The sequence below is a fragment of the Lactuca serriola genome, chromosome 6 (genome assembly GCF_051521515.1).
Source record: "Lactuca serriola cultivar US96UC23 chromosome 6, Lser_US96UC23_V15, whole genome shotgun sequence".
Taxonomy (NCBI): Eukaryota; Viridiplantae; Streptophyta; class Magnoliopsida; order Asterales; family Asteraceae; genus Lactuca; species Lactuca serriola.
In genome coordinates this window covers 172,090,061-172,100,845 of record NC_136413.1, presented here as the reverse complement: position 1 = coordinate 172,100,845, position 10,785 = coordinate 172,090,061, and the positions used below count along the sequence as shown (strand labels likewise).

The 10,785-nt window shown below is 38.2% G+C and overlaps 1 long non-coding RNA gene across 1 annotated transcript; it reads left to right on the top strand.

Annotated features, from left to right (window-relative positions):
* The first annotated feature begins 690 nt into the window (after positions 1-690).
* On the top strand, positions 691-2,564 carry LOC145059091 (uncharacterized). The gene is made up of 3 exons (XR_013686624.1): positions 691-937; positions 1,828-1,899; positions 2,363-2,564. It is a non-coding gene; the product is annotated as an uncharacterized LOC145059091 (long non-coding RNA).
* The last annotated feature ends 8,221 nt before the right edge of the window (positions 2,565-10,785 follow it).

Sequence of the window (10,785 nt, the reverse complement as noted above, 5' to 3'; positions counted from 1 at the left end):
CTTCAATTCTCATTTAGATCACTAAGGATATATATATCTATCTACCTTAAATTCACTATTTACGTCGCGCTGGGTCGTGCCGGTTCTGTCGCGAAACTTCGACAGGTCATAACTTCTTCGTTATAACTCGGATTTTGGCGTTCTTTATATGCACGGAAACCTTGTGACATATACTACAACTTAGTTAAGATTAATCCTTCTAAATAATATTCCATCAAAAATTCATTTTTGATGCTTATCATCTCTAATTGACTAGCCCTGATCTACGGGCGTTACAAAATCCAAAACCGTTAGCCTGAAACTTAGTGAGTTCCCCCAAAATACCAACGCCATACAAACCGTATCAATATCATATAAACAAACAACATGCATAAAGAGCCATCAGCCTGACTAGACCACCTCGCTGGGCCGTCAGTCTATCTGGACCGCTCTTGGAGCCATTGGCACATCTGGACCGCCTCTCAGAGCCTTCAGCCTATCCGGAACGCTTGTCGGGCCTTCGGCCTGACTAGTATGCCCTCCCAGGCCTGCAGTCTATTCGTGTAGCACCCAGTTCCTGGTACGTAAATGTTATTTGAGTATTTCCTTTCTTTTAGCCTTGGACTCGGCGAGTCATAGGTCCGACTCGCCGAGTGGATGCGGGACCCGGGACACGTTTAAGTTGGTGACTCGGTGAGTCCATATCCTGGACTCGGCGAGTCACAGCTGTTGGATGAAACCCTAAGTTTCAGGGGTTTGCACCCTATTTAAAGGACTTATCAGCCCCAAGCCGGCCCCCATTGACCCTTAAAGCCCTGTATCTCTCGTTCTAAGCTATTCTTTGAGAGTTTGAGGTTAGTGGGTGTGTTTTTGAAGGCTTTGAAAGAGGAAGGAAGTAGATCCAGAAGAAGGGAAGCCATCCAAGCATTATTTGTGTTCTTCCAGCAGTTCCTTTGAGGTATAACCCGTTTTCCCCTTGATTCTATGCTTAAAACTTCATTTGGGTCCTTCTTGATCAAATCCCCAAGCTTGTATGTGCATTGTATGTTGTAATAAGGCGTTTGGCCTTTGGATCTAGGCAAGATTGAGCTCCAGGGGCTCAGATCTGTTAGCTTTTTGGCCCCATGTTGCTTGTTAGTCCTAGATCTACCCTTTTGAGACATTTTGAGCCCTAAAATCCATATTGGTGAATATCCACACGTAAAGTTTGAAACTTTACGTGTGATTCGTGTCCTAGAAGTCCAGATCTATGAATGGCATGGACTGGAATCGAGCAAATCCATGTATTCAGTAGGTGCATGGCAAAGACTCGGCGAGTCGTTCATATGACTCGGCGAGTCTATTCGCGAGTCTCCGAGTTTGTCCCCTTTTCGTAGTGTCGAGTGACCAGTGAGTCACGGGGTGTGGCTCAGTGAGTCGGAAGCTTAACTCATCTATGGAGGTACTCGGCGAGTCAATGCCCTGACTCGGCGAGTACAAGGCAATCTCCTTAGATCAAGAACAGACTCGACGAGTTGTTCATACAACTCGGCGAGTCTTCGCATAAGTGTTCATCGGATGAAGATGAGCTCGGCGAGTTGTTCATACAAATCGGCGAGTAGGATGAAGGACTTGAATATTGGTTAAGAAGGTGAACCCGTCGAGTCGTCGCCTAACTCGACGAGTAGGACCAGGATTCAGGGCAGTCGATTGCGTAGGGACTCGGCGAGTTGGAAAGCCAACTCGGCGAGTCGAGGTCAACTGAAAGTTGACTCTGACTTTGACTTAGGGCAAGGTCAGGGGTAAAATGGTCATTTTACCCAAAGGTCAGTGAGCAGTGTTTGATTGAGTATATTGTGGGAATTGCAGCCGGAGGGTTTCCGGAGCAGCAGCAGCAGTAGTAGGTGATCAGTTCCCACACAGACCAGCAGCTATTTCGAGGTGAGTTTCCCTTCTAGTAGGAACGGGTCTAAGGCACCGAGGCCGACCCGTGTAGACGAGATGCTAGTACTAGAGTGTGGGCCGAGCCCATATCTCTGGGTTTACTCAAGTATGATATATGTGTTAATATGATAGAATTGCTTATACTTGTTGTCTGCGTGATACTTGTATGTTATGGGTTAGCGGTTGAGTGTGGGCAAGGCCCGTATCTCTCCGAGGTTGGAGTGTGGGCTAGGCCCGTATCTCCCAGATAGCGAAGTGTGGGCAGGGCCCGTATCTTCACAAGTGTGGGCGAGGCCCGTATCTCCCAGCTAGCGAAGTGTGGGCAGGGCCCATATCTTCCCGAGTGTGGGCAAGGCCCGTAACTCCTAGCTGAATAATGGTTGTTATATGTTGCATGGTATGTGGTATTATGGGGCAACTCACTAAGCTTTGTGCTTACAGCTTTCAGTTTTGGTTTCAGGTACCTCCTCAGCTAGGGGAAAGGAGCCGGCGCGGTAGCGGCACGTCACACACACTCTCCGGTTTCCGCATTTACGAGCTTCACTGGGATTTGTACTCTGATATTTTAATTGAATGTATGAATTGGCTTTTAGACATGGTTCACTTGTGTGATAATTTGATCAGACACTGTTTTAGCTTTTTATATTTTCTAAAAGTAATGATTTTAAAACGAAATTTTTGGTCATGAAAATTGGGTCGTTACAATTCGGTCCGCCCTGGGTTTGTTGGCCTTCAACACAAAGCAGGTTCGCCCCAACCCAACCCCCAAATCAAAAAATCATGTGCACATAAATATCATATGCTAGCATACATAACAGTCAAACCAATCTAACAGATCACTAATCATAGCATCATCCTATATACCAGGATACCGACCTAACCGGTCAGTAACATAGCTTTATCCTATATACCAGGATACCAACCTACCAAGTCACTAAGCATATCATCATCCTAACTACCAGGATGCAAATCAATAAGCATATCATGTAATAAACCCAGATACAAATCCGAAAAGGGGACCGAAATTGGTGCCTACGACCCTGTTAGTATAGTGAGGACAACTCACCTCACAAGTAGCTCGGGATGATAAATGCCAAACTCTCCAAATACAGCTCCAAACTCAATCACCTACATCCACCAATGATCCACTTTCATAAATTCCCAAATTACTAAAATACCCCTAAAAGTCAAACTGGTCAACCCATGGTCAAAGTTAAAGTCAACGGTCAATGTCAACAATCCATGTAGACCCAACTCATCGAGTCCTTCCAAAACTTGAGAAATCATGAAAACCCTAGTTGACTCGTCGACTTTCCAGACAACTCGTCGAGTCCATACGGTGTCCAAATGTCGGGAAAAACCCTAACTAACTCATCGAGTCATCTCACTGAATCGCCGAGTCCATGCAGAACCAATACAGGAAATCTTCATCCGATTCGTCGAGTTGACCATGCAACTCGTCGAGTCCCTTCAGTCTTTTACTCATTCAGACGCTTTTAAGCAAGACCAAGGCTCCAAATTGCAGATCTAGCCTCCCAGGACATGGTTTCCACGTAAAATTGCAAACTTTACGTACATGAAAGGTCTTAAATGCCAAAACCAAGCTAGGGGAGAGGTTTAAGCCAAAGAGAAGGGCCAAAGCTTGATAAATTCAATAATTTTCCGACTCAAAGGACTTAGAGGAGTCAAGATCTGAAGTTATAACTTCAGAGCATGCCCAATACCCGAAATGATCCACAAATATGCTAAAATGGCCTTAAACCCAAGAATAAGGAGATCTAACACTAGAATGATCAAGGTAACAGCTTGTTACCTTTAAATGGTAGCCAAAACGATGTAGATGTCGGATATACAAGCTCCTTCCCGTTCCAAGCTTTTCAACCTTCAAACTTCTTCAACAAATACACCAAAAACACTCTCTTAGCCTCACAAGCACAAAGGAGTAGTAAAGAACGGCTAGGGTTTCCTTCTCTAGGTAATGAGGTGATAAGGGAGGCCAAAAGATGTATGTTAAGTCCTTTAAATAGGGTGCAAACCCTAAAAATTAGGGTTTTCCAATTCAACTCCTACTCGTCGAGTTGGGGTCCTCCAACTCGTCGAGTAGAATTCATAAATCATGCGGACTGATCCGCTTCTACACGACGAGTTGGGGCATCCAACTCGTCGAGTAGGTCTAAGAATGTGACTATAAGCTTTAAATTTTATACTTGGGAGTCGGGGTGTTACTGGTGGGGTGATTGGTGGTGATGAGTAATGGTGATGATGTCATGGGTGCGATAAGTAAAGCTTTTTTACCTTTTTATTTCATTTAAATATAATAAGAAAGAAGAGAAAAATAAAAATATAAAAAAATCATGGGCAATATTGTCAATTAATGGAGTTCATTAGATTGTAATAGTCTGAAGGATAACTGATGCAGTTTTTAGAAACCAAAAAGACCATCTATGTAAAATGTTTAAAACCTATATTAACAATGTGGGAAAATTACATAATTCGTCCCTTGTGTATATATCAAAACGTACGTTTAGTCTTTATTTTTAAAAATTAACTCGAATCGTTCATGGGTTTTTTTCTTTGCACGCTTAGTCCCTTCGAACATAAAAAAAATGCTATTTTGCCCTTAATGATTTTTTTTTAATTTCCATTATATATTTATCAGTTTTTGAATTAAAAAAATGAAATGAAAATCTCCACCCCTTCCTTTTCCCCATTTCCTTCTTTGTCTCTTGGCTTCTCACCTACTTCCGACAACCAACCGTCCTCCTCCTTTCTTCGGTGAGACTAACGAGCCAAAAATCTTTTGTTTTTCCCTCCTTCATATCACCATCGTCCAACTCAAACAACCCTGTAGAAACCACCAATAATTACAATAATCTCCACCACCTCCAATTACCGTCAATCTTCACCACCTCCACCACTAATGAACACTATCTGATTATCAAACATCAAATATTAAACCCAAAACCTGCATTTTGATTTGAAAATCAAAATATTCTTGAATCTCGAACCCATTCAAATCTACATTTAGATCTAAAACTCAAACCCACATTGGAAACTCGAACACTGGAAACCACCACCATAGTTGCACCAAACCTTGGTTACCTCTCATTTTTTCTACGAGAGGGTAGCGGATCTGCACTATGACCCGAGGGTAACGAGTATGCACTCTTCCCCAACCTTCTCCTTATCGTTCAGATCTGCACTCCTATGTGAATCCTTCGTCGGAAGAAAGGCCGAAATCAAAATAAGTGCTTGAAAATCTTGAGAAGATTAATCTGGAGGTTAGTCAAACTTCTGATGACGTTGTGGAGGTTGTCGAAGTTTTATAAAAGGTGAATGAAAGATTGTTTAAGGTGGTGGTTGGTGGTTATTTTCAGTGGAACAGGTGAGATTCGAACCAGGGAGTAGGTGGGTGAGTTGAGGGGTAGCGGTGGTGCTCCATTTTCCGATGATGGTGTAGATTACCGACAGTGGTAGTGATCAAGTGTTCTTCAGCAAAATAGAAAAATAGTTAAAATACTAACGAGGGATGAAGCATGAAAAGGGTATTATAATCATTTCATGTCTCAGAAGGGATGATACATACAAAGTTAAACTAAAGAGGGATTAAGCATGCACCTTTTAATGATATGAAAGAGTGTCCGAGTTAATTTTGAAATCAGGACTAAATGTACGTTTTAGTATATACACCATGGACGATTGGTGTAATTTAGATTAAATCAAAAGCGACTAAAACTATAATTTAAGATAAATTGTGGCGTATATACGTGACTACGTGGTGAAGTGTGTACAATTTTGCGCCACACAAATTTTTTTAGAGCAAATGATTTTATCACTTTTGTATGTTAATTTGCTTTTTAAATTAAAATGCAGCCATACAAAAAATTTAACACCATTTACTCATGAATAACTTTATATTAAGTATTACTGAGGAATGGTTCTGATTTTTATTTTTTGGCTTTATTTTGTCAGAAAAATATATAAACAATTATATTTTTTTATGTTTTGCAGGAAAAAAAATTTACGTTTTACAAATAAACACTAAAATCGTGATATATAAATTCGAAAACACGTATTTTATAAAACTATCCAAAATCACATACTTTTAGCTATATAAAATCACATCGATTTATGATCTTTTAATTCTTGTTTTTACAGATTCAGATAATCAGCCATCTCTTGTTGTCTTTCCTAAAGATCAGGATTTAAGATGCGGGATGATGACTATGAAGTTTGACAAAGCACCAAAAAGTGCATTGATGTATGTCACTCAATCAAGATACCTGCCTCAAATCCTTCAACACACCTACTTCTTAAGTGCAAACTCATTTATCCAAGAACCCAAATCAAATTAAAATACAAATCTTTTAGTTAAATAAGAAAGATTAAATCAATTTTTAATAGGATTTCTGTTTTTTATAGTATACTAGAATTAAGTTGATTTCATTGTATTTTCATAGAAAACTGACATATTGGACAAAAGTAGACCAAGCATAATATGCGAATGTTATGGTATAATCATTTGAGGGCTCGTTTAGACGTTTACAAGTAGGTTTCGGAAATAAATGCCTACTATTTTGTCAACGTCGCCAAATTAATTTAAAAAGGTTATAATTTATAAAACATAACGTGAATAAAGTCTATTTGTATTTATATCAATGGGAATTGTATAAGTATACAACAAACTTCCACATCATAGAATAATAACCCTGAAGCACTGGCACTCAAAAGGTGGGTAGTAGTTATGCGTTCTTGTTGAACTCGCATCATAAATGTTATTGGTTATGACTATTTCAAACCAAGTAAAATACTTTCGTTTCTTGTAAAATATGTGTATAGAAATATATTCATATAAACTAAGCTATTTTTTTTTATTTTAATACTAATATACATTTTAATTTCTATATTTTTAAGGTCCAAAGATAAGTTCAGTTTTGTCAAAACAAAAATTCATTACAATCGGGATGACCATTTCACCTTTTTATGCAATTGAACAAGTTCAATACATAAGATCACCATCAATTGGCCATATGTAATTAAAGACTCCAAGAGAAGTTGTTTCATATTCAAATCTTGTATTGGATGGGCACTTGCCTTTTAGATTATGGTCTCAATTGAAAAGTATAATGCTTAAAGCCTTAAACAAAGTGTGTTGTCATTCTTAGTATGTTGGCATGCATACGAGCTGTGTAAATTCGGACTGAAAATCCTGTGTGTGTTCTGTACAAGTACATATCCACTTTTGGCCACCCACAACCCATAGGAAAGCCTTGCGTTTCCACTTTTGGCAACCTACAACTCGTGGAAAGCCGTTCATAGTTACATGGCCCGGGTGGTCTCCTAACTCTAAGATTAACCCCGAAAAAGTTAACTTCTTCATTTGATGCCTATTAGTTTAGAGATTTATAAGCAAGATCTGAGATGCTATTTAGAGTGACAAAATAGAAATGAGTGAAGTTACCTTACCTGACTTCTCAAAGTGAGTGTATATGAAAATTTTAACTTAGGTACGTATCACAATCTCAATGTTTTTATGACAATTGTTTGTTCTATGATTTGAGAAGTCTTTGAATGATGATTATTTGTGAATTGTTTAATTTAAATACTTTTATTCATAATAAATGATTACTTATGTTTTGGTATATGTTCAAAGAAAAGTGTTTTGTAAAATGCTATGATTTCATATAAAATGAATTTGCCATGTAATATGATTGGAATAAACTATATCAAAAGAAAACTTAAGAGTAGATAATGTACTTAACTATACAATGCCCTAATATCCTATCAAAGATATCAAACTAAAGATACTTATTATTATTATTATTATTATTATTATTATTATTATTATATATTATGTAACACCTTGGTTCGAATCATTTCATAATTCGGGACCCGAAGATCAGTTATCATAAGGCCTCGGGCCTTGGGGAGAGAGAGATTTAGGCCTCTTTGGATGTGGGTAATATAGATTAGGTGATCTGAGAGTTCGGTTGGTGCTTCGGAGCCCTAGGGTATAACCGTTAAGTGATAGTTCGAGCCTTTTATGAATTTTGGATTTAAGTTCGGTAAGTTTTAAGGAAAAGGAGATTTGATAGAGTTGTAGAGCTTCTCAACACCTTTCCGTGGATATAAATATCGTCGAAATCGGAGTTGGAACGAAGAAGTTATGACCGTTTGAAGTTAGGGTGGATTATGGTTGAGCCGCGTACGTTGGGCATACTCAACGTGTACGTTAGGCATACTAGAGCATCCCTAGTATGTTGGGCGTAAATTGAGTACATTGGGCATACGTGATCAGTGCCCAAACCCTATTTTCATGGTTTGAGCCCTATTTAAGCTCCTTAACTCCCCCAAACCCATTCCATTCTCAGTCTCCACCTCTCCACACTCTCTCTTGTAAACCTAACCCTAGATTGAGCCTTCTGAGCAAAAAGAAGGTCTTTTTAAGTGATTTGGAGTGTTCTTGGTGCACCTTGGAGAAGAAGGAACTCATTGAAGAAGTGTTGGTTGCATTGGAGCTTGTAAATCCAGACTTTGTTCACCCTGATCTTTCTTCTAGAGGTTTAAAGTTTGAATCGTAATGATGGAATTTTAGATCTAGCTATTTTGGGTGTTATAAGCTTTTGGTCACTTTAAGTGCATAAAGTTTAGATCTTGAAAGTTTGTGACCATGATATGGATAAAGTTTGAAACTCTATCCATCTAAACATCATTTTGATTCAGATGTGAAGGTTGGAGACTTGTACTTAATGGATTAAGTTGAAAAAGATGCACTTTTGGGTCCTTTTGAGACTTAAAGACTAGATCTTGTTTGTTGGCGACATTCTATTAGATAAAGTTAGAAACTTCATCCATTATGGAGCTATTATGAACCATAAAATGTGATCTTGGCCCTTCTATCCCTTCCTTACACGAGTTCTGATGTCTTGTTGGGTTAAGAACTTAGGGTTTTAGACATTAAGCACCTTATAGCCATGCAAAGTTATAAAGTTGGAAAATTTATGACTTAAGACAACGTTTTGGACTTGGATCTGAGTTTTGGACGTAAGTGCTAAATGTAATAAGCTCTTAATGGAGTTTTGGGAGTGGGTTGCGTACGTTAGGCATACCTGGTGGTACGATGTGCGTATGGGGTCAGCACCCCACTTTTGGTCAACATCAGAGTACACTGGGTGTACTCTCTTGGGACACAGGGTGTACTCCGCTAGGAAAAAATATTGAATTTTGGACCTTGGCCGTTGGCTTTGACTTTGACCATCGTTGACAAAGTTTGACCTAAGGGAATTTTTGGTAATTTAATTTATAGTTTGAGATTTGGGTTCCTTTTAATTATATTGGTGACCAGTAGAGATAGCTATTAGAGCAGTGATCGGTGCAACTATTCTTTCATACTGTGACGTGAGTATTCTTACTATATACATGGGTCGAAGGCACTAATGTCAGCCTGTTACTTGTTAAGTGGAATGCTAGTTGTCTCTGTGATGCTTGCATGAAAGACCAAGAACTGGCCCCTGACAATTGTACGAAAGATTAGGATCTGGCCCCTGTCCATTGTATGAAAGACCGGGATCTGGCCCCTCACAATTGTATGAAAGACCAGGATCTAACCCCTGGCACCTGTATGTAGGATTGGGATTTGGCCCTCGACACTGCAAGGAAAGACCATGGGGGTAGCCATGAAACTTGTATGCTTTGGTATGTAGTATTTTGGGGAACTCGCTAAGCTTTGTGCTTACGGTTCCAAGTACTTTCGTGTCAAAAAGGAAGGGCCCGACGTGACTGTACAACATCCCCTAGAGTTTTCTGCATTGGCAATTTATGATATTACTCTGATGTTTAAATAATATACTCACTTTGATTGGTTTTGGAACAACTCGTTGTATGATTATTGTTTTAAAAATGAAAATTTTACCTTGGATTTTCGAGAGATCACAATATATATATATATATATATATATATATATATATATATATATATATATATATATATATGAATAATTATGTCAGGAAAAGTATATTAAAGGAAAAGCTAAAGAAAGAATAACAAAGATAAATAATCATACTTAAAAGGTTTATCAAAGTAAGTGTTAAATAAGACGTATTATTCATCCATAGATGATCGATATTCGGCTTTCCCGGACCTATACTTGTTAATCATACTTAAAGGTATCTATAGATCTATACGAGATTGACACTTTTACCTGCGGTTACTAGCTAAAATTCCGGCAAACATAACTTTATAGTCTTTTGACATAACTTTATAGTCTTTTTCACAATGTACGATGAAGCGTCGTGATGGGGAAATCTCAATTCATATAGTTCGGTTATAAGGACTCATTGTAACATTACTATCCAACCTTAATAAATTAAATTACCTAGAGGGGAATGCATAAGGAGGAATTAAAGTATGAAAAGATAAGAAAAAAGAAATATAAATCTATAAAAGAGAAAGATATAGGATAAATACTAAAAGAGTAGTTTATCCTTGGAAAACGAAATTCAAAGAATATAAACCCTTTTAAAGAGTTATAAGACTATTCTTAAAAAAAAATATAAAACCATAAAAACCTGTGAACTCACCAATGTTAAGTTGATGTTTTCAAAATCCATGTATTCTCATTAAATGAGTAGCAGGGGAAGTAGAGTGTCAAAGGAAGTCGTTACCTAGCAGATGGGAGTTTTATTTTGTTTTCTTGTTATTTAGTTTATTTTTTGGGAGCATTTGGAAATCGAACCAGATAATTTTTTTAATAATGAATAAAAGAAGTATTTGTGTTACCTTGGAAAGGTTCACCTGCAGGTATTAATATTAATTATTTTATCGATTATTGGGCGGCTGTTGGTTTGGGCCATGATTGTTGGGCCTTAAGTTTTAGGCTAAGA